The sequence below is a fragment of the Lithobates pipiens genome, unplaced genomic scaffold, assembly GCF_037356315.1.
Source record: "Lithobates pipiens isolate NorthernLeopardFrog02 unplaced genomic scaffold, aLitPip1_a1.2 Scaffold_13, whole genome shotgun sequence".
Classification (NCBI taxonomy): Eukaryota; Metazoa; Chordata; class Amphibia; order Anura; family Ranidae; genus Lithobates; species Lithobates pipiens.
The window spans coordinates 535,357,791-535,377,471 of record NW_027507718.1 but is presented as its reverse complement, the minus strand read 5'-3'; positions in this window follow the sequence as shown (position 1 = coordinate 535,377,471).

Sequence of the window (19,681 nt, the reverse complement as noted above, 5' to 3'; positions counted from 1 at the left end):
TGACACTCATTAACCAGTGTGACCAATTTGGTACATTCCGTCTCAGGGCGAGGCTGAGATTTATTCTTATATGGAAGAACACAGATAATACATGGGAGGATTCCTGACAATAATCTCCCTATCTGGGGAAAATAAATGTAGTACTAACCCCTGAAGGAGCTGCTGAATTGTTCTGGGTTTACCGATTACCTCCTGCAGCTCGTACTCGTTGTCCTTGTCTAGGGGTTCCCAGGGTTTTGTACTCATTGTGCTTGTCTAGGGGTTCCCAGGGTTTCGTACTCGTTGTCCTTGTCTAGGGGTTCCCAGGGTTTCATACTCGTTGTCCTTGTCTAGGGGTTCCCAGGGTTTCGTACTCATTGTCCTTGTCTAGGGGTTCCCAGGGTTTCGTACTCGTCCTTGTCTAGACGTTACCAGGGTTTCGTACTCATGGTCCTTGTCTAGGGGTTTCCAGGGTTTCGTACTCGTCCTTGTCTAGAGGTTCCCAGGGTTTCGTACTCGTTGTCCTTGTCTAGGGGTTCCCAGGGTTTCGTACTCATTGTCTTTGTCTAGGGGTTCCCAGGTTTTCGTACTCATTGTCCTTGTCTAGGGGTTCCCAGGGTTTCGTACTCATTGTCCTTGTCTAGGGGTTCCCAGGGTTTCGTACTCGTCCTTGTCTAGGGGTTCCCAGGGTTTCGTACTCGTTGTCCTTGTCTAGGGGTTCCCAGGGTTTCGTACTCGTCCTCGTCTAGAGGTTCCCAGGGTTTCGTACTCGTTGTCCTTGTCTAGGGGTTCCCAGGGTTTCATACTCGTTGTCCTTGTCTAGGGATTCCCAGGGTTTCGTATTCGTTGTCCTTGTCTAGGGGTTCCCTGGGTTTCGTACTCGTTGTCATTGTCTAGGGGTTCCCAGGTTTTCGCACTCATTGTCCTTGTCTAGGGGTTCCCAGGGTTTTGTACTCGTTGTCCTTGTCTAGGGGTTCCCAGGGTTTCATACTCGTTGTCCTTGTCTAGGGATTCCCAGGGTTTCGTATTCGTTGTCCTTGTCTAGGGGTTCCCTGGGTTTCGTACTCGTTGTCATTGTCTAGGGGTTCCCAGGTTTTCGCACTCATTGTCCTTGTCTAGGGGTTCCCAGGGTTTCGCACTCGTTGTCCTTGTCTAGGGGTTCCCAGGGTTTCACACTCGTTGTCCTTGTCTAAGGGTTCCCAGGGTTTCGTACTCATTGTCCTTGTCTAGGGGTTCCCAGGGTTTCGTACTCGTTGTCCTTGTCTAGGGGTTCCCAGGGTTTCGTACTCGTTGTCCTTGTCTAAGGGTTCCCAGGGTTTCGTACTCGTTGTCCTTGTCTAGGGGTTCCCAGGGTTTCTTACTCGTTGTCCTTGTCTAGGGGTTCCCAGGGTTTTGTACTCGTTGTCCTTGTCTAGGGGTTCCCAGGGTTTCATACTCGTTGTCCTTGTCTAGGGGTTCCCAGGGTTTCGTACTCATTGTCCTTGTCTAGGGTTTCCCAGGGTTTCGTACTCGTCCTTGTCTAGACGTTACCAGGGTTTCGTACTCATGGTCCTTGTCTAGGGGTTTCCAGGGTTTCATACTCGTCCTTGTCTAGAGGTTCCCAGGGTTTCGTACTCGTTGTCCTTGTCTAGGGGTTCCCAGGGTTTCGTACTCATTGTCCTTGTCTAGGGGTCCCCAGGGTTTCGTACTCATTGTCCTTGTCTAGGGGTTCCCAGGGTTTCGTACTCGTCCTTGTCTAGGGGTTCCCAGGGTTTCGTACTCGTTGTCCTTGTCTAGGGGTTCCCAGGGTTTCGTACTCGTCCTTGTCTAGAGGTTCCCAGGGTTTCGTACTCGTTGTCCTTGTCTAGAGGTTCCCAGGGTTTCGTACTCGTTGTCCTTGTCTAGAGGTTCCCAGGGTTTCGTACTCGTTGTCCTTGTCTAGGGGTTCCCAGGGTTAGGTACTCATTGTCCTTGTCTAGGGGTTCCCAGGGTTTCGTACTCGTTGTCCTTGTCTAGGGGTTCCCAGGGTTTCGTACTCGTTGTCCTTGTCTAGAGGTTCCCAGGGTTTCGTACTCGTTGTCCTTGTCTAGGGGTTCCCAGGGTTTAGTACTCGTTGTCCTTGTCTAGGGGTTCCCAAGGTTTCGTACTCGTCCTTGTCTAGAGGTTCCCAGGGTTTCGTACTCGTTGTCCTTGTCTAGGGGTTCCCAGGGTTTCGTACTCGTTGTCCTTGTCTAGAGGTTCCCAGGGTTTCGTACTCGTTGTCCTTGTCTAGGGGTTCCCAGGATTTAGTACTCATTGTCCTTGTCTAGGGGTTCCCAGGGTTTCGTACTCATTGTCCTTGTCTAGGGGTTCCCAGGGTTTCGTACTCATTGTCCTTAAAGTATTATAAATAAATGCAGCGCTACCTAAAAGTGCATATACATATAAAATGATAATAACCAAAATATATAAAGTGCAAATGAGATATTAACCTACTACGTAATAACTAAAGCATGTATAGTGCAAAAAATCAATCTGCATAAATAATCCAGATGCATAAAAATACAAATAATATTATAGGTGAAAATAAGTGAAAAAAAATGAACATGAAAAAATATATAGTAATTTAAATATTAATTTAAATATCAATCCAGTGATTGTGTATAAAATAATCAATATATCCAAGTGGTTGTCCAATGAAACATGCACAAAAAGCAGAAAAAATATATTTTTAAAAAACAAAGTCCATGCAGAAAGTGTAAGGTGACTTCCAAACGTGACAATCCACTGCAAAACTTCAGTGCCTATTGCGTGCACCACCTATTTCCCCCAGCCTCTCACCTCCAATAGCTGGCAAAATAGACGCTGTATGTGATCAAAATAGCTGCTGGCTCCTTATTCATCCAGTCTCACTGTGCTACCGCTGTTAGTATCTCTCTGTGAATCACTATGTATACATAGTACATATTCTCCCAATTAATCCAGGATATCCAATAGGCACATAATGGAAGAAGACAGAGGGGCTTTCATTGATGAAAGCCCCTCTGTCTTCTTCCATTATGTGCCTATTGGATATCCTGGATTAATTGGGAGAATATGTACTATGTATACATAGTGATTCACAGAGAGATACTAACAGCGGTAGCACAGTGAGACTGGATTAGGGATGAGCTTCCTGTTCGAGTCGAACGTACGTTCGACTCGAACATTGGCCGTTCGTGCGTTCGGCGAATTCCGAACGTTTTGGCCGTTCGCGTCAAAATTCGAGTGACGCGCGCGCGGACCACAATGCACTGCGTTGGCGCAGTGCATTGCTGCCCGATGATTGGCCAAGCATGCACTGTGACCCCGCATGCTTGGCCAATCGCAGCGCCGGCAGCGAGGAGAGCCATGATTGGCCACAGGCATCCTGCCTGTGGCCAATCATAGCTCAGGCTGTGTAGTGCACGCCCCACACTATATAAGGCCGCCTTTGAGGCGGCTTCGTGTAGTGTGTTACTTTGCATCTGAAGCAGTGGGTGTTCTGTGTACCTTCAACACAGTACACACCAATCGTTTTTGGCTGATTTCCTATCTTGCTGCTGTGTAGTGGTTGTGGTCTGTGCCCTGACTGCAGTATACACCACTATATTCACCTCACCTATATAGCTAGTGATCTAGCTTTAACCATTTAACAACTGCCCATTGCCGATTAACGGCTTCAGGGCGGTTGTTTAACTCAGAGAGGCCGTTAATTAACGGCCTCCCAGAATTCTGCTCTCGCGTGCCCCGAGGTGTGCGCACTCGAGAGCATCCGTGACCGCCGGGTCCATAGGACCCGGCGCATCACGGTAAATGGCCGCTCATAGCGGCCGTTTACCACGTGATTGCTCCGTCAAATGACGGAGTGATCACTTGGAAACAAACCGGCGTCATGTTATGACGCCTGTTCCTCCCTCCCCTTTCTGTACCGATCGGTACAGCGGAGGGGAAAGAGATCGGTGTCAGCAGCGATGTGGGCTGCATCTGCAGTGCCCACATCTCTGCTCACCGAATTTAACCCCTCAATTCCCTGCCAATACTCTGCAATACCAGTGCATACTCTGCAGTACCCTGCCATTACTCTGCAGTACCCCGCCATTACTCTGCAGTACCCCGCCATTACTCTGCAGTGCAGTACCCCGCCATTACTCTGCAGTGCAGTACCCTGCCATTACTCTGCAGTGCAGTACCCCGCCATTACTCTGCAGTGCAGTACCCCGCCATTACTCTGCAGTGCAGTACCCTGCCATTACTCTGCAGTGCAGTACCCTGCCATTACTCTGTAGTACCCTGCCATTACTCTGCAGTGCAGTACCCTGCCATTACTCTGTAGTACCCCGCCATTACTCTGCAGTGCAGTACCCCGCCATTACTCTGCAGTGCAGTACCCTGCCATTACTCTGCAGTGCAGTACCCCGCCATTACTCTGCAGTACCCCGCCATTACTCTGCAGTGCAGTACCCCGCCATTACTCTGCAGTGCAGTACCCTGCCATTACTCTGCAGTGCAGTACCCTGCCATTACTCTGTAGTACCCCGCCAATACCCCGCCAATACTCTGTAATACCCTGCCATAAATTGCCATACCCAGCCATACTCAGAGATACCCAGCCATACTCGGTGATACCCTGAAATACCCAGCCATAGACGCCCCCCACCCCTCACCGCCCTCCGGTGCTTCTACCAACTCGCCAGTACGATCAAAGCCAGAATCTTTTTTTTATTTTTTATTTCAGGCTTCCCAGCCTAGAGGTGAGATGTGGGGTCATATTGACCCCCCAGATTTCACTGTAAAGAGGACCTGTCACCCCATATTCCTATTACAAGGGATGTTTACATTTCTTGTAATAGGAATAAAAGTGATCAAAAATTTATTTTTGGGAAAAAAAATGTCAAACTAAAATAAATAAAGTAAAATGAACAATAAAAAAATAAAATAAAAATTAAAGCGCCCATGTCCCCATGTGCTCGCATGTGCCACACATGTGAGGTATCGCCGAGAATGTTAGAGCGAGAGCAATAATTCTAGTCCTAGACCTCCTCTGCAACTCAAAACATGTAACCAGTAAAAAAATATTTAAAGCGTCACCTATGGGGATTTTTTAAGTAGCGACGTTTGGCGCCATTCCACGGGCATGTGCAATTTTGAAGAGTGACATGTTTGATATCTATTTACTCAGCATAACTTCATCTTTCACTTTATGCAAACATTGGGCTAACAAGTGGTTAATAATAGAGCTTGCAGTCAGTAGTGTTAGGAGAGCGTGCTGTCTGCGTGCTCTGTACCCAGTACATACCGCTATAATATAGGGCAGGCCCCTACTTTCAAACATCCAACTTACAAACATCTCCTACTTGCAAACGCAAGGAGACAGCAGCAAGTGAGATGAAAAAAGATGGACGACAAAACAAATTATACAGGGGTGATAACCCTTCCCTATGTTTTCCAAAAAGCTTAAAGATAGTTTTTTTGACTGGAGCTACACTTTAAAAATGTACCGGTTGAAAATGACAAACAGATTCAACTTAACACAACAAACCTACACAGTCCCTGTCTTGTTTGCACCGCCTGTATACTGCTGTTCTGAGTATATAGGGCCTGGGGGCCACACGCATTTCCTTTTTTTAATATGGGTACGGGGTTCCCCTTAATATGCGTACAAGACCCAAATAGGCTGGTAATGGGCAGGGAGGGCTACCCATGCCATTTTTCTCAATGATTTTCATCCATATTGCAGGAACCAGATATAACATTAAAACCACAAGCAGTTTTAAATGGTGTTATTTCCGTTTAATGTCATTTTGTGCAGGGACTGTTCTAAACACGGGAAACACGTGGCACTTCACAGGCATACTACAGACACCCCCCAGGCACCATATTTAAAGGAATATTTCACTTTTTTTTTTTCACTTTAATCGTCATTAAAATCAGTGCTCCCGCCAAAACGGTAGTTTTTAAAACTTTTTTTTGCAGTGACCCATGTCCCCTGGGGCAGGAGGCAGGTCGCCAAACCCTTTTTAGGACACTATCTTGCATATTAGCCGTTAAAATGAGCACTTTCCAATTCGAACGTTCGAGTCCCATAGACTTCAATGGGGTTCTAACGTTCGTACCGAACGCGGGGGTCGTTCGCAAGTTCTGGTGCGAACCGAACCGGGGGGTGTTCGGCTCATCCCTAGACTGGATGAATAAGGAGCCAGCAGCTATTTTGATCACATACAGCGTCTATTTTGCCAGCTATTGGAGGTGAGAGGCTGGGGGAAATAGGTGGTGCACGCAATAGGCACTGAAGTTTTGCAGTGGATTGTCACGTTTGGAAGTCACCTTACACTTTCTGCATGGACTTTGTTTTTTAAAAATATATTTTTTCTGCTTTTTGTGCATGTTTCATTGGACAACCACTTGGATATATTGATTATTTTATACACAATCACTGGATTGATATTTAAATTAATATTTAAATTACTATATATTTTTTCATGTTCATTTTTTTTCACTTATTTTCACCTATAATATTATTTGTATTTTTATGCATCTGGATTATTTATGCAGATTGATTTTTTGCACTATACATGCTTTAGTTATTACGTAGTAGGTTAATATCTCATTTGCACTTTATATATTTTGGTTATTATCATTTTATATGTATATGCACTTTTAGGTAGCGCTGCATTTATTTATAATACTTTATACACTTATATTTGGTGCTGAGATCACCGCTTTGTGCTGGCTGCTTCCTATAAATATTTTTACTTACTTAGCCGTCCCATAAACCATCAGGTAGAGCGCATTAGTATCCTTATGTACTCATTGTCCTTGTCTAGGGGTTCCCAGGGTTTCGTACTCGTCTTTGTCTAGGGGTTCCCAGGGTTTCGTACTCGTTGTCCTTGTCTAGGGGTTCCCAGGGTTTCGTACTCGTTGTCCTTGTCTAGGGGTTCCCAGGGTTTCGTACTCGTTGTCCTTGTCTAGGGGTTCCCAGGGTTTCGTACTCGTTGTCCTTGTCTAGGGGTTCCCAGGGTTTCGTACTCGTTGTCCTTGTCTAGGGGTTCCCAGGGTTTCGTACTCGTTGTCCTTGTCTAGGGGTTCCCAGGGTTTCGTACTCGTTGTCTTTGTCTAGGGGTTCCCAGGGTTTCGTACTCGTTGTCCTTGTCTAGGGGTTCCCAGGGTTTCGTACTCGTTGTCTTTGTCTAGGGTTTCCCAGGGTTTCATACTCATTGTCCTTGTCTAGGGGTTCCCAGGGTTTCGTACTCGTTGTCCTTGTCTAGGGGTTCCCAGGGTTTCGTACTCATTGTCCTTGTCTAGGGGTCCCCAGGGTTTCGTACTCGTTGTCCTTGTCTAGGGGTTCCCAGGGTTTCTTACTCGTTGTCCTTGTCTAGAGGTTCCCAGGGTTTCGTACTCGTTGTCCTTGTCTAGGGGTTCCCAGGGTTTCATACTTGTTGTCCATGTCTAGGGGTTCCCAGGGTTTCGTACTCGTTGTCCTTGTCTAGGGGTTCCCAGGGTTTCGTACTCGTCGTCCTTGTCTAGGGGTTCCCAGGGTTTCGTACTCGTCGTCCTTGTCTAGGGGTTCCCAGGGTTTCGTACTCGTCGTCCTTGTCTAGGTGTTCTCAGGGTTGATAACCCAGTAACTGTAGAGACCGACACTTGAATTCCTTGTTAGGATTTTTATTTTGCATAAAACGATTGAACAAGCTCGGTCTCTAAGTTGGGAGTAGGAGGTATCGGGGTATCGGGGTAAAGTTTAGCTCAGGTACTTGGAACTGCTGACTTCAATAAAAGTCTCTCTCTCTGTACACAATCCAGGGAACAGCAACTGGATTCTTTATCTGTTGGATAAATCCTTAAAAGCAGCCAACAGGTAATTCCAGCTTGCAAAGTCTCTCACACTGACTTGGTTGGAAACTTGGTTACAACTGGAAGAGCAGAAGTAGGAACTTTTCTTACTGTACCAGAATCTTTCATACCGTAATAATTGTGGAGTTAATCGATGTCCATGGCAGCTCAGCTTCCAGGCTCTTAGCAAACAGCCAGCCTTGTGTTTGGCTCTCTTACTGAAGAGTCCTCCCCTGGTCACGTGTAGAGTTGCCGGGCCTCTCCAAACCCGAGACGGCACCGGAACACCTTAGAATCCTCCTTCCAGTTACTGCGCCTCGAACTAGCCAGTTCTGAGGCTTGGAAATAGATGGATCTGCACCCCAGGTCATGAGGGCCCCCGGGAGCAGGGCAGGAGGACCAGGACCACAGAGTCACTCTGGACCCAGAACCACGGGACTTTGGCACCTTAAGTACCTTTTCCCGGATTACGCAGTGAGACAAACGCGCCCACTGATTGGCTCCCAGATAGAGATTGGTACCCAATGCGTCCAACCAAACTGCGTTCTATAGCCTCTACCAGGTGTACAACCCCACCTATGACCAGGCAGAACTTCTATACAGCCCAGCCAAACTGATGCCAAAGTACAATTTAGCACAATTAACCCCAAAACTTACTACAGTTTTGAGCAAAAAAATAAATTTAAACACATAGAGCGTACTCGTTAGGAGTACCGGCGCTACATAAAGGACATGTAATAAGATGAGGGAACGTTGTGTCAGGAATTCTCCTTCATATCATTAGAACATTTCACAGACAAAGGAACACAAAGTTGATGTATTTGGCTGCAATAACACAAGTCATACGGATAGAGCCGGATTACCCACAAGGTGCCCCAGGCAGGTGCCCGAGGGACTGGCAGCTTTCCAGGGGCCGTCTATATCTTCCTCATTTCCCCTTCACTATCACTCTGAGATAATACGAGTGTAAAACATTCCACACCTCAATCAGGTGTAGCACTGACCCCCGAAGGATTTGATTTGTGCTTACCGTTACCTTCTTGATTAGTGATGGCCAAACGGTTCGCCCGGCGGTCGTTTCGCGGCGAATTTCGGCTGTTCGCGGTCCGCCCGATCGGCGGACTATTGCCGCTGTTCGCCCGGCGGACTTCCGTGTTTACTGTGTAAAAGAACTTTGACCTGATGACACATCCATCATGGGGTACAGGACAGCCAATTGAGACATTACAGCACATGGACACTTGGATATTCCCCCTAACTTATAAATACACCCGATCCGGTGGCCATTTTACATTCTTTCTTTTGTTACTATGGGGAGAGGTTGCTGTGTGGAGCAGGGAGAGATTGCAGTGACCCAAATCGCTAGCTATTTGGTAAACAAAAGTTATTTTCAGGACTGGTATAGGTGTTAGGTGTAGTTCAGGATAGGCAGTGCTGTGTTAGTGATTGTTGCAGCAGCCTGAGTGTCTTTTGTCAGTTTAGAGAAAGGGACAGGACGGTGTGTGCTGCAGGGACAGCCAGTTTAATCATTAGCTGTTACTATCAGGTCCACAAAAGTTCTATTCAAGTTATTGTTCCAGCAGCCTCTGTTTTGTCAGTTTATATAGGGACAGGCAGGAAGCAGTGTGTGAGGCAGTGAGGGTCAGTTTAATCAGTAGCTGTTACTATTAGTTCCACAAAGGTTCTTTTCAGGACTGGTATCAGTGGTATGGTAATAGGCTTGTACACGTATAATATTCTTTCTTCCAAATATAGAAAGAATATTATACTTGACTGCTGCCCTTCTGCTGCAGTCTGCTAATCAGTCACAACCTACTTGTGCCACAAAGGTCCTTATAAGGACTGGTAACTTGGTGTAGGGTGCTACAGTACATAGGGTTGAGTGAGGTACAGTCTGCTATTCCGTAAGGACTGGTATCGGTCCACAATACATAGGGTTGAGGTGCACTACTGCTGACCGCTGCCCTAAACTGCAGCAGTCCTTCATCAGTATAGGGACTGACGTACAGTCTGCTAATCAGTCACAACCTACTTGTTCCACAAAAGGTCCTTATAAGGACTGGTAACCTGGTGTAGGGTGCTACAGTACATAGGGTTGAGTGAGGTACAGTCTGCTATTCTATAAGGACTGGTATCGGTCCACAATACATAGGGTTGAGGTGCACTACTGCTGACCGCTGCCCTATACTGCAGCAGTCCTTCATCAGTATAGGGACTGAGAGTTTTGTCACAGGGTCATTTAAAAAATGACAGGCAGAGGAAGAGGCAGGCCCTTCCGCAGGGGTGGTAGGGGTAGGGCAGGAGCAACAGCCTTGAGCCAAAGTGGGAAGTTGAAGAAGGTGCGTTCAATTACTTTAAAGGACGCACCAGACTTGGTTGAGTGGCTCGCTCAGCCTTACTCTTCTGCACCCTCCTCATCCTCTCGATCTGCACCCTCTTCTTCACTCTCTGCTATGTGCACCCCCAAAGACACTACCACCAACAACACCACCACCACCACATACCTTCCGCTTGAGTCACAGGAATTATTTTCTGATCCATATCAAGACATTTCTGATGCGCAGCCACTCTTGGCATTGGATCAGGAAGAGGAGGTAGCAACAACCGCTACTCAGTCTGACGACAGTACCCAGATCAGCCCAAGGAGGAGGTTGGTCCCCGGTGTTGCTGCCTACTCCGAGATCTCTACTTATAGCGGTGGGGAAGGTGACGTTGATGATGACGTGTCTAGTGATGTCACGTGGGTGCCCACAAGAGAGGAAGAGGAGGGGAGTTCAGAAGGAGATATGGACCAGCAGATAGGGAGGAGAAGCAGGAATAACTTACATTGCACAGGAGGGACAAAGTAGACTGCAAATGTATCAGGAGCGAGTCATCGACCATGTACGGTCACATCTGGCGCTCCCAGGACACTGGCACATGGCTCCGCAGTGTGGGCTTTTTTAACGTGCTGACAATAGTCATTTGCAATCTTTGCAGTCAACGCATTAGTCGCGGTAAGCCCAACACTCACCTAGGGACGGCCGCCTTAAGAAGGCACATGAGCTGCCATCACCGAGCCCAGTGGGAGCAACGGAACACACAAAGCCACACTCCAGGCTCTCACCGTCCAGCCTCGTCTTCTACTTCTCCTTCTCCTCTCTCCTCACAATTGTCCTCCACTCCACCTTCCATCACGCCAAGCTCACGTTTTTCTGCAAAAGGGCAGGCTTCCGTGGGCCTAATGTTCGAGCGTAAAAAAAATGATGATGCCGGATAACCCTCTTGCCCAACGGTTGACGGCTGGCTTGTCAGAACTCATAGCCCGCCAACTACTGCCATATAAACTGGTGGAGTCGGAGGCCTTTCCAAAATTTGTGGCAGTTGGAACACCACAATGGAAGGTCCCAAGAAGGAAGTATTTCTCACAGAAGGGCATCCCAGAGCTATATGGCCATGTTCAGCGGCAAGTGAATGTATCTCTGGCACACAGTGTCGGTGCCAAGGTACATCTGACCACAGACACGTGGTCTAGCAAACACGGGCAGGGAAGGTATATCACTTTTACTGCCCACTGGGTGAACCTTCTGACGGCCATCAAGCATGTAACCCGTGGCACCCGTGTAGATTTGGTTTTACCGCCACGGATTGCATGCAGGCCTGACTCTTCTTCTCCTCCTCCTCCTACTCCATCCTCCTCCCTCTCCTCCTCAGCTGACTCCTCCTTTTCCGCTGCTAGCGTCTCTTCCGCTGCGCCGCCCAAGCTCCCCAGAACCTATTCGACATGCCAGGTGAGACGTTGCCATGCTGTGCTGCGTCTGTTGTGCCTGGAAGCCAAGAGCCACACTGGCCCGGCACTCCTTTCAGCTTTGCATTCACAGGCAGATCAGTGGCTAACACCGCTCAATTTGACAGTTGGTAAAGTGGTGTGTGACAACAGTGCCAATCTGCTTAGCGCATTGAAACAGGGCAAAATCACACACGTGCCATGCATGACACACGTCTTAAACTTGGTCGTGCAGCGATTCATTGTCAAATACCCTGGGGTCCAGGACATTTTGCGGCAGGCAAGGAAAATCTCGGCCCATTTCAGAAGATCTTACACGGCCATGGCTCGCCTTGCTGACATTCAGCGGCGACACAATCTGCCGGTCAGACGTCTTATTTGCGATTGCCCGACGCGATGGAACTCAACCTTCTATATGCTTGATAGGCTGCACCAGCAGAAACGTGCAGTTAACGTCTACCTGTATGAACTCTGCGGCAGAACCGGTTCTGGGGAGCTGGGGTTTTTTCACCGCGCCAGTGGCTGCTCATGCGCAACGCATGCAGACTTCTGCGGCCATTTGAGGAGATCACCAAACTGGTCAGTCGCAGCCATGGCGCCATCAGTGACATGGTACCTTATGCCTTCTTTATGGAGCGTGCATTGCGTCGTGTCATTGATCAAGCTGTGGAGGAGCAGGAGCGGGAAGATGAGGAAGTCGCAATGCTGGATGAATTCCCAGGGGGGGCCACTCTATCTGAGACAAGTCAACAACAGGAGTCTGAAGAGGAGTCAGAGGAGGATGGTGCCGGGGCGGATGAGGAGGAGCAAGAAGAGCATGCTTTAAACCTTTCTGGGATCCCTGTTGTGCGTGGATGGGGAGAGGAGAATGAAGAGGACGACATTATCCTGGATGATGAGCTGGAGCCAGGCCACCACACCGCTTCCACTTTAGTGCAAATGGGGGCCTTCATGCTCCAGTGTTTTAACAGGGACCCCCGTATAAAAAGCATAAGGGTCAAGGACCAGTACTGGGTGGCAACGTACTTAGACCCCCGGTACAAACACAAAATGGCGGAAATGTTACCGCTGTCGCAGAGGGCTGTCAGAATGCAGCACTTCCAGGCCTTGCTTCGAGAAATGCTGCATTCTGCTTTTGCGTGCGCTGGCAGAGGAGGAATTCCCACTCCCAGAGAAGGAGTTGCGGGTACCAATCCAACAGCGCGTGCAAGAAGAGGCCGGTTTGAAGATGTGTTGGTGACTTCGGATATGAGGTCATTCTTTCAGCCGACCCATCGATAGGTGTCATCCGGATCCAGCATCAGGGAACGCCTAGACCGTCAGGTGTCCGACTACATCGGGTTAACGGCCGATGTGGACGCTCTGAGGAGTGATGAACCCCTGGACTACTGGGTGGGCAGGCTTCACCTCTGGCCAGAGCTTGCCCAATTTGCAATCGAAAAGTTGGCTTGCCCCTCATCCAGTGTCCTGTCCGAAAGGACGTTCAGCACAGCAGGGGGGATCGTGACCGATAAGCGCACTCGCCTAGCTCACGACAGTGTTAACTACCTCACATTTCTAAAAATGAATGAGGCATGGATCTCAGAGGAATTCAACACATGTGACCAGTAGACCATGTATATGTCTATAAACAATTTTTTTAATCGAGCACAGAGACCTTCTTTCTTCATTTGGCTCACTTCCTTGTCCAAAAAAAGCACACCGTACTATATGCCCGTACCCTCCTCTTTGAAGAGGTTGAGCGGTGTCATATTTCTACTGGGCCTGCTTATTATGAGGGGCTCCCACTATCCCTGTGCTGTGCTGACATCCTCCTGGGGCTGTACCTCTGCTGTGCATATTATGAGGGGCTCCCACCATCCCTGTGCTGTGCTGACTTCCTCCTGGGGCTGCTTATTATGAGGGGCTCCCACCATCCCTGTGCTATGCTTATTATGAGGGGCTCCCACCATCCCTGTGCTGTGCTGACTTCCTCCTGGGGCTGCTTATTATGAGGGGCTCCCACCATCCCTGTGCTATGCTGACTTCCTCCTGGGGCTGCTTACGGTGCAGGTGTTAGTTCTTTATGTCACGCTGCTGATGTCAGTACTCTCTATCACGGTGCTGCTGTCAGTGCTGTATATCACGGTGCTGGTGTTAGTGCTTTATGTCACGCTGCTGATGTCAGTGCTCTCTATCACGGTTCTGCTGTGAGATGACTCTATCACGGTGCAGGTGTCATTGCTGTATGTCACGCTGCTGGTGATCATCTCCTGCACCCTCTTCTTTGCCTACCCTGACCTTCCCTCTCCTCCATTGCCTTCATGCCCTCCTGAGTCCTGAATTGTCACAACAATTTCACATATAAAAAAAGAATGCTTGTAGTTGTCGATCCCAGATTCACCTCATACATGTGTTATGTCAGTGTCCATGTGGTGGGACTATGTGTGCACAGCTAGTAATTATTTTGTGGCTGCAAATTTGACCTGTAGGTTTGCGATGTTCGCCTCCCATTGAAGTCAATGGGGCCCGCCGCGAACGTTCTGGTTCGCAAACTATCGGCCGCGTTCGCGGTCCACGTTCGCGAAACGTCCCGTCGGAAGTTCGTCCATCACTATTCTTGACCTCGTGTATGTCTAGGGATTTCCCGAGGTAGATGGCCCAAGAACTGCAGAGACCGACACCAGATCCGCTTGAGGGATTTTTATGTGCAAGAAGGAATCAACCAAACTCAGTCTCTCCAATAAGGGTTGGAGGGTTTAGGTGGAAAGTCCAGGTACTCTTGGAACTTAGTCAAATAGAAAAGAGTCTCTCACATTAGGAAATCCAGAGAATAGCCATTCACAACTGGATCCTCACCCTTATCGGATAGTCCTCCTCTCACCAGGCCAGCAGCCGATAGATTGCTCAGACAAAGCGAACACTTCAATAAAGTCTCTGCCACAGACTTGGTGTAGAACACTCGAATAACTGAAGGATGTAGACAAACTTAGAGAACCCTCGTACGGTACCAGTATCTCGCAGCCGGTCCGGCGATACCATATGAGACCAGATTCACTTGGGGTCTTTCAACTATGTCTCCAGGCTCTTGACCAGTGTAGTTCAGAGGTACCCAACCTGCCTCTTACTGCTATACCACTTGTACTCCAACATCCCCATTTCTTACCCTTCTACAATGATGAGACCACACCTTCATTTTGGAGTATAAATGGCCATAGCAGCCTATTTATTATTCACACCATATAAATAACTCCAATATCAAATATATACCAAAATATCATCTCCTTAATAACTTGTTCAACTCCAGTCTGTTGGTCTTTGACGGCACCCCCGAACTCCAACACATATTCCACCAATACACTGTGGGACCTTTTTCCACACGATAGGCCTCCAGCGGATAATCAGCTCGGAGACAACCCCCTTCCTGCAGTGCAACCATTACAGTATTCCAGCTAATCTTTCGCTGGAATACACCGGAGGGGCACATACTACCGATGAGCCCCCCACCCCTTTTGCATCACATATGTTTACTGACACCGTCAAAGACCAACAAAACACAGCCCGCAAGGATGACACCTTACCCTTAAGGGCTCCCCACACCCCCGGGGCCCGCTGGATCCCATCTTGCAGCCCCAAAACCCAGAAAACAATCCCCACTACCTAGAGGTGTATTCTAACACCCTCAATTACAGGCCCACATTAGTTTCCACCTCCACTTGCCTGATCACCAGGCCCCCCATTCTGAGCCACAACCTCCCCACCACCTGAGTGTTAGACAACTGTACGAAGTTGTAAAATATCTGACTTAACGTCCGAGATCAGCTCCCTGATCATTCGAACCCAAAAGCATTACCCCTTGCATGCATAACCCAAATGACCGGCGGTTTATCCTGCTGCGCCTAACGTTCCACTTCCCATATCACCTTGCTGCACCTCAACCCCCATACACCTAGCCAGAGAACACATGCCTCCCTCCTCTAACTACCCAACTGTCTGCCAACCGATCTCGCACCTGCTATCCTGCCCCCCCCCCCCCCCCCCCACAAACAAACAGATAACAAAGAAAATCCAGACAAGGCGTATAAGTCCTCCATCTGGAGGAAAAAAACGCCAAACAAGGGCAGCACCAACTTTAAACTTTAAAGTAAACCAATGTACCCCCATACCACAAACAACACAGCTCGTATGTACAGACTACTCCCCCACTCGTGTTTTATTTTACTTTATTTTATTTATTTTTTATTATTTATTCCACCACCACATGAAGGCATAGGTAAGTGCGTAATCGCTTTGCTTCCCACCTACCATTCATCCTTACCACCGCTTCATCCAACCCACATCTGGCAGCTTCTACAGCCGCCCCGATGCAGAAGGAGCGTGAAGCGTATTCTGCACCATCCAACCTTGCATCCCAGCGGTATTTTCAGAACATCCACCTGAACTGGAACCTCAACCAATACTTCCCAGCCTTGTGCCACATGAACTGCCCCCCATGCCATCTGTTCCAAACCCTAGAAACTTCCTAACCGTTTTATCCCTTTTTTTTTTATTACCCTGAATCCTGGTAACAAACAGCAGCACCTCCACCCCTCTAACCCTTTGATCATTTTTTTATTCTTTCTTTTTTTTTTTTTTTAATTGTCCAACCCAAACTCTTTTTTTTTTCAATCCACCCTTCACCGCGGGTTAAACAAAAGCCAAAAACCCACCAGTTTCCGCTCAATGGCAGATACCGACCCCGTTTACCAAGTTCCTGGAACCACAGTACCACCAACAACCTTACCCCCCACACAGCCATGTTTGACCTCAGACTCCTGCACCGAACAACCCACCCTTCTTTTCATACCTTCACGTAAGCCACCCATGTGGACTCACTTGCTGACCGCCCTGTTACCTCCCGTGGTGACTCCAATGCCACCTCCCCTATACAGCCCAAGTAGGGAACTCCTCCCCCTCTGTGGCCGGCTAACTCCCACCGAAAATGGATGCAAGGAGTAAGCCCCCCGTGTTTCCGAAGCCTGCAAGATGAATAGCATATAGAAAATGTTCAACTGCACCTAACGCAACACAAAATGGCGCAGCCGCCGTATGACCAGTTGTGACAATGCGGACATGTGGTTGACCATGTAAACCACACCCACCTAATCACAATTCAACTCCGTGTCAGGTTCCTGCATGACCCTTACCCCAGCTCCATAGCCGCAACCACTGGAAAAATTCCAATAGCACAAGTTTACGAATGAACACCCCACTTCCACCCAACAAAATTGGGGCCAAATTTCCTCCCTCTATTGCCCCTGAAATTTTTTTTTTCCCCAAAACCCGTTTATCCCGCTGTGTTCGTGACCTCTCTTCCCATCGACCTGGCATCCCCCTATCGTCCTTTATATGTGGCCAAGAACTCGTACCAAACCTTCTAACCCTCCCGATGTTCCGCATTTAACTGTTTAAATTATCCAGGGCCTGAAACCCCCACTGTAGCAGACGGCAGCCGTCGGCCAAAACCCACTCATTGGAATAAAACCGGCAGGTGAAATTGAACTTACCCAGCAACTAATGTCATGTCCTCAACTCAACCTCACACCATCCCTGGGCCTCACACACCCCCTTCTATAGTGCCTCCAACTTGGTCACCGACAGATGACCCTCCATAACCTCTGAAACAAATCACAATGCCAGAACAAAAAATAGTACAATATCCCTCATCGGCCCCCTGTGTTTTGCAGCCAATGGCACTAATGAACCTCCCTGCAATGTATAAAGTATAATCACACACACATCGGAGGAAGGCGGCCCAACACACAAACGTCCAAGCCATGTATGATTGAATCAGGGACTGACACGTCTCTACCCCCCCACTCTGGTAAAGAACTAAACATCTAACCATGGCCCACTAAATTGAGCACCCCATGGGCCGGCATCGATCCAAGTAAAAAAACTCCTCTTGCCAGCATCTAACCAGCAGCCAAAGCTCTCCGAATAAACTGGAAGCAAGTGGAACACGGATTCCTAGTTCACCATAGGCGCCCCTTTTCCATCACACCTAACCCACCTTATAGCTGTGTACGGGAAGTATCGGACACAGTGCTCCACATCGGATTCTGACAGAACATTATTTTTTTTTTGTTTTGACAGATAAGTGGGGAAACGAGGCAAAACTTGTCTGGTTCCTTCTCAGGCACCACCCCCACTGCAGACAACATTAAAAACCCTGGAGGCAAGTAACCTCGCCATTTCCTTATCCGGCTATCTAATTATGAAAGGCTGCAACCTTTTTCACCCCCTTCCAAAAGTCATCCCTTGTGTGACTAGGCTCGCCTGTACATTGTCCTCACATGAAGAGACAATACAATGGATGGGTCCCCCCACCCCCTACACTCGTGTTTAACGCAAAAACCACTGAACTGACAGGAGCTCACATTGCACTGCCCACCCACCACCCTTCCTTTTCGGGCGACCGCCCAGATGGGGGTATACCCCGCCAAAAGGAACTGCTTCGGGGGCTTCTACTACTACAGAAACCGCATCCAGAAGCCGCTATCCTTTGATCCCCATTAAGAGACGGCCATACCGACCTGCGCAGTCTAAACTGCTCATCATCCCGTAGCCAATCAGATCCCCCTTTTTAACATGTGCACCACCAATGGCCTACATATAACAGAACAACGCCGAACCATGTTCAGGTTCTTCCCCCCATGACAATCACATAATGGCGACTGCCTTCCACAAAACCAATCGGTACCTCCTCTTACCTTCATCCTTTTCCATTTAATCTTCCTGCATGACCCTATACACTTAAAATGTAAATCCCCCCCCTTTTTTTTTTCTTTTTAAAGGGGCCATAACGAGAAGATCTCCACACACTTACCTTTTCAAATCGTATCCCGGAATTCCTATTTAATTGTGTTCCCAGGGGACCCTCAAAGCACCCGTACATCTCACTTTTTTTTGTTTTTTATCTGCAATCCTTACCATCTCCCTCCTACCATTACCTGACAACCCCAACGCAGTGCCACTGTCCCAAAACTGGTAGGCACACCGCCCGCCACTTGTGGGCCAGCATCCACCACCTCTGTTCCCGGAGGAGCAACTGCCACCGACATTGCACCCCCCTTTCCAACCCCCCAACAAATCCTGCAATGCAACTTAAACGAAAAACATTTAGACATTGTTTGACTTACCGGGCTGACTGGAACCCCAACAGCCACCTCGCTTTCCTCCATCGCTGGCTCGCATTCCTGCATCTCCTCCTCCTCGCACACTGTCAGCTTACCGACCTGTCGTCCTAGATCAGGACTGGTGGTGTCATCAGCCCCCCAGGCAAAGAGGTCCTGGGGGCCGTGGACTCCCTCTGTTGTAGTGCCCGTCTCACCCCCGAAACTCCGCCTCCTGCCACAGTTCCACACATGCCCTCACATACTGTGACCTGAAAGGTCAACTTTGTCCTTCCACAGCCATCTTGCGCCATCTCGCGCCGCCCGTATATGCCACGCCCACCCGTGGAGCTCCGCCCACTTAAAAATCTTTTTTTTTTTACATAAGCAGCCTGACGGCCATACTAATAAGTCTCCCGAGCCTTCCTCCCCGCGCAGCGATGCAGGCAGAGGAGGTAGTAGTCCTGCGATTCACGGGCGGGGCCCCAGATGAGGGCCCTGGTGAAAACAGAGTGCCAGAGGCCGCCAACTCTGCATGCACAGCAACCCTCACCTCCCAGCCTCCATCTGCTCACCTGGTCATCCATAAAGGCCCTCATCTCAGTGACATCTCAGCCATGTTGGAGGAGCAGAGCAAAAAACTGCTTCCTCCTTTCTTTCTCCACAACTTTCTGTTCCCCAGCCCAGTCCCGCCTCCTCCTTATATATTACCCCTCCCCCCTTGGACTTTACTCACTGTCCCCTCCTCTCTTATCTCCTCATATTAACCCATGCATTGTCTCCCCTAAACACACGGTCATGCCCGGCCCTGCACTACTTTTTCTTTTCTGTCTTTTCCGTTTCGGGCCTCACTTTCTGAGAAGCCAGCCTTCCGCGTGGCCTTCTCCCGAACAGTCCTCCCCTGGATGCTTCTCCAGTTGCTGGGCCTCTCCACAAACTGAGACGGCACCGGACCACCTCCGAATCCTCCTTCCAGTTAATTTGCCTTGGGCCA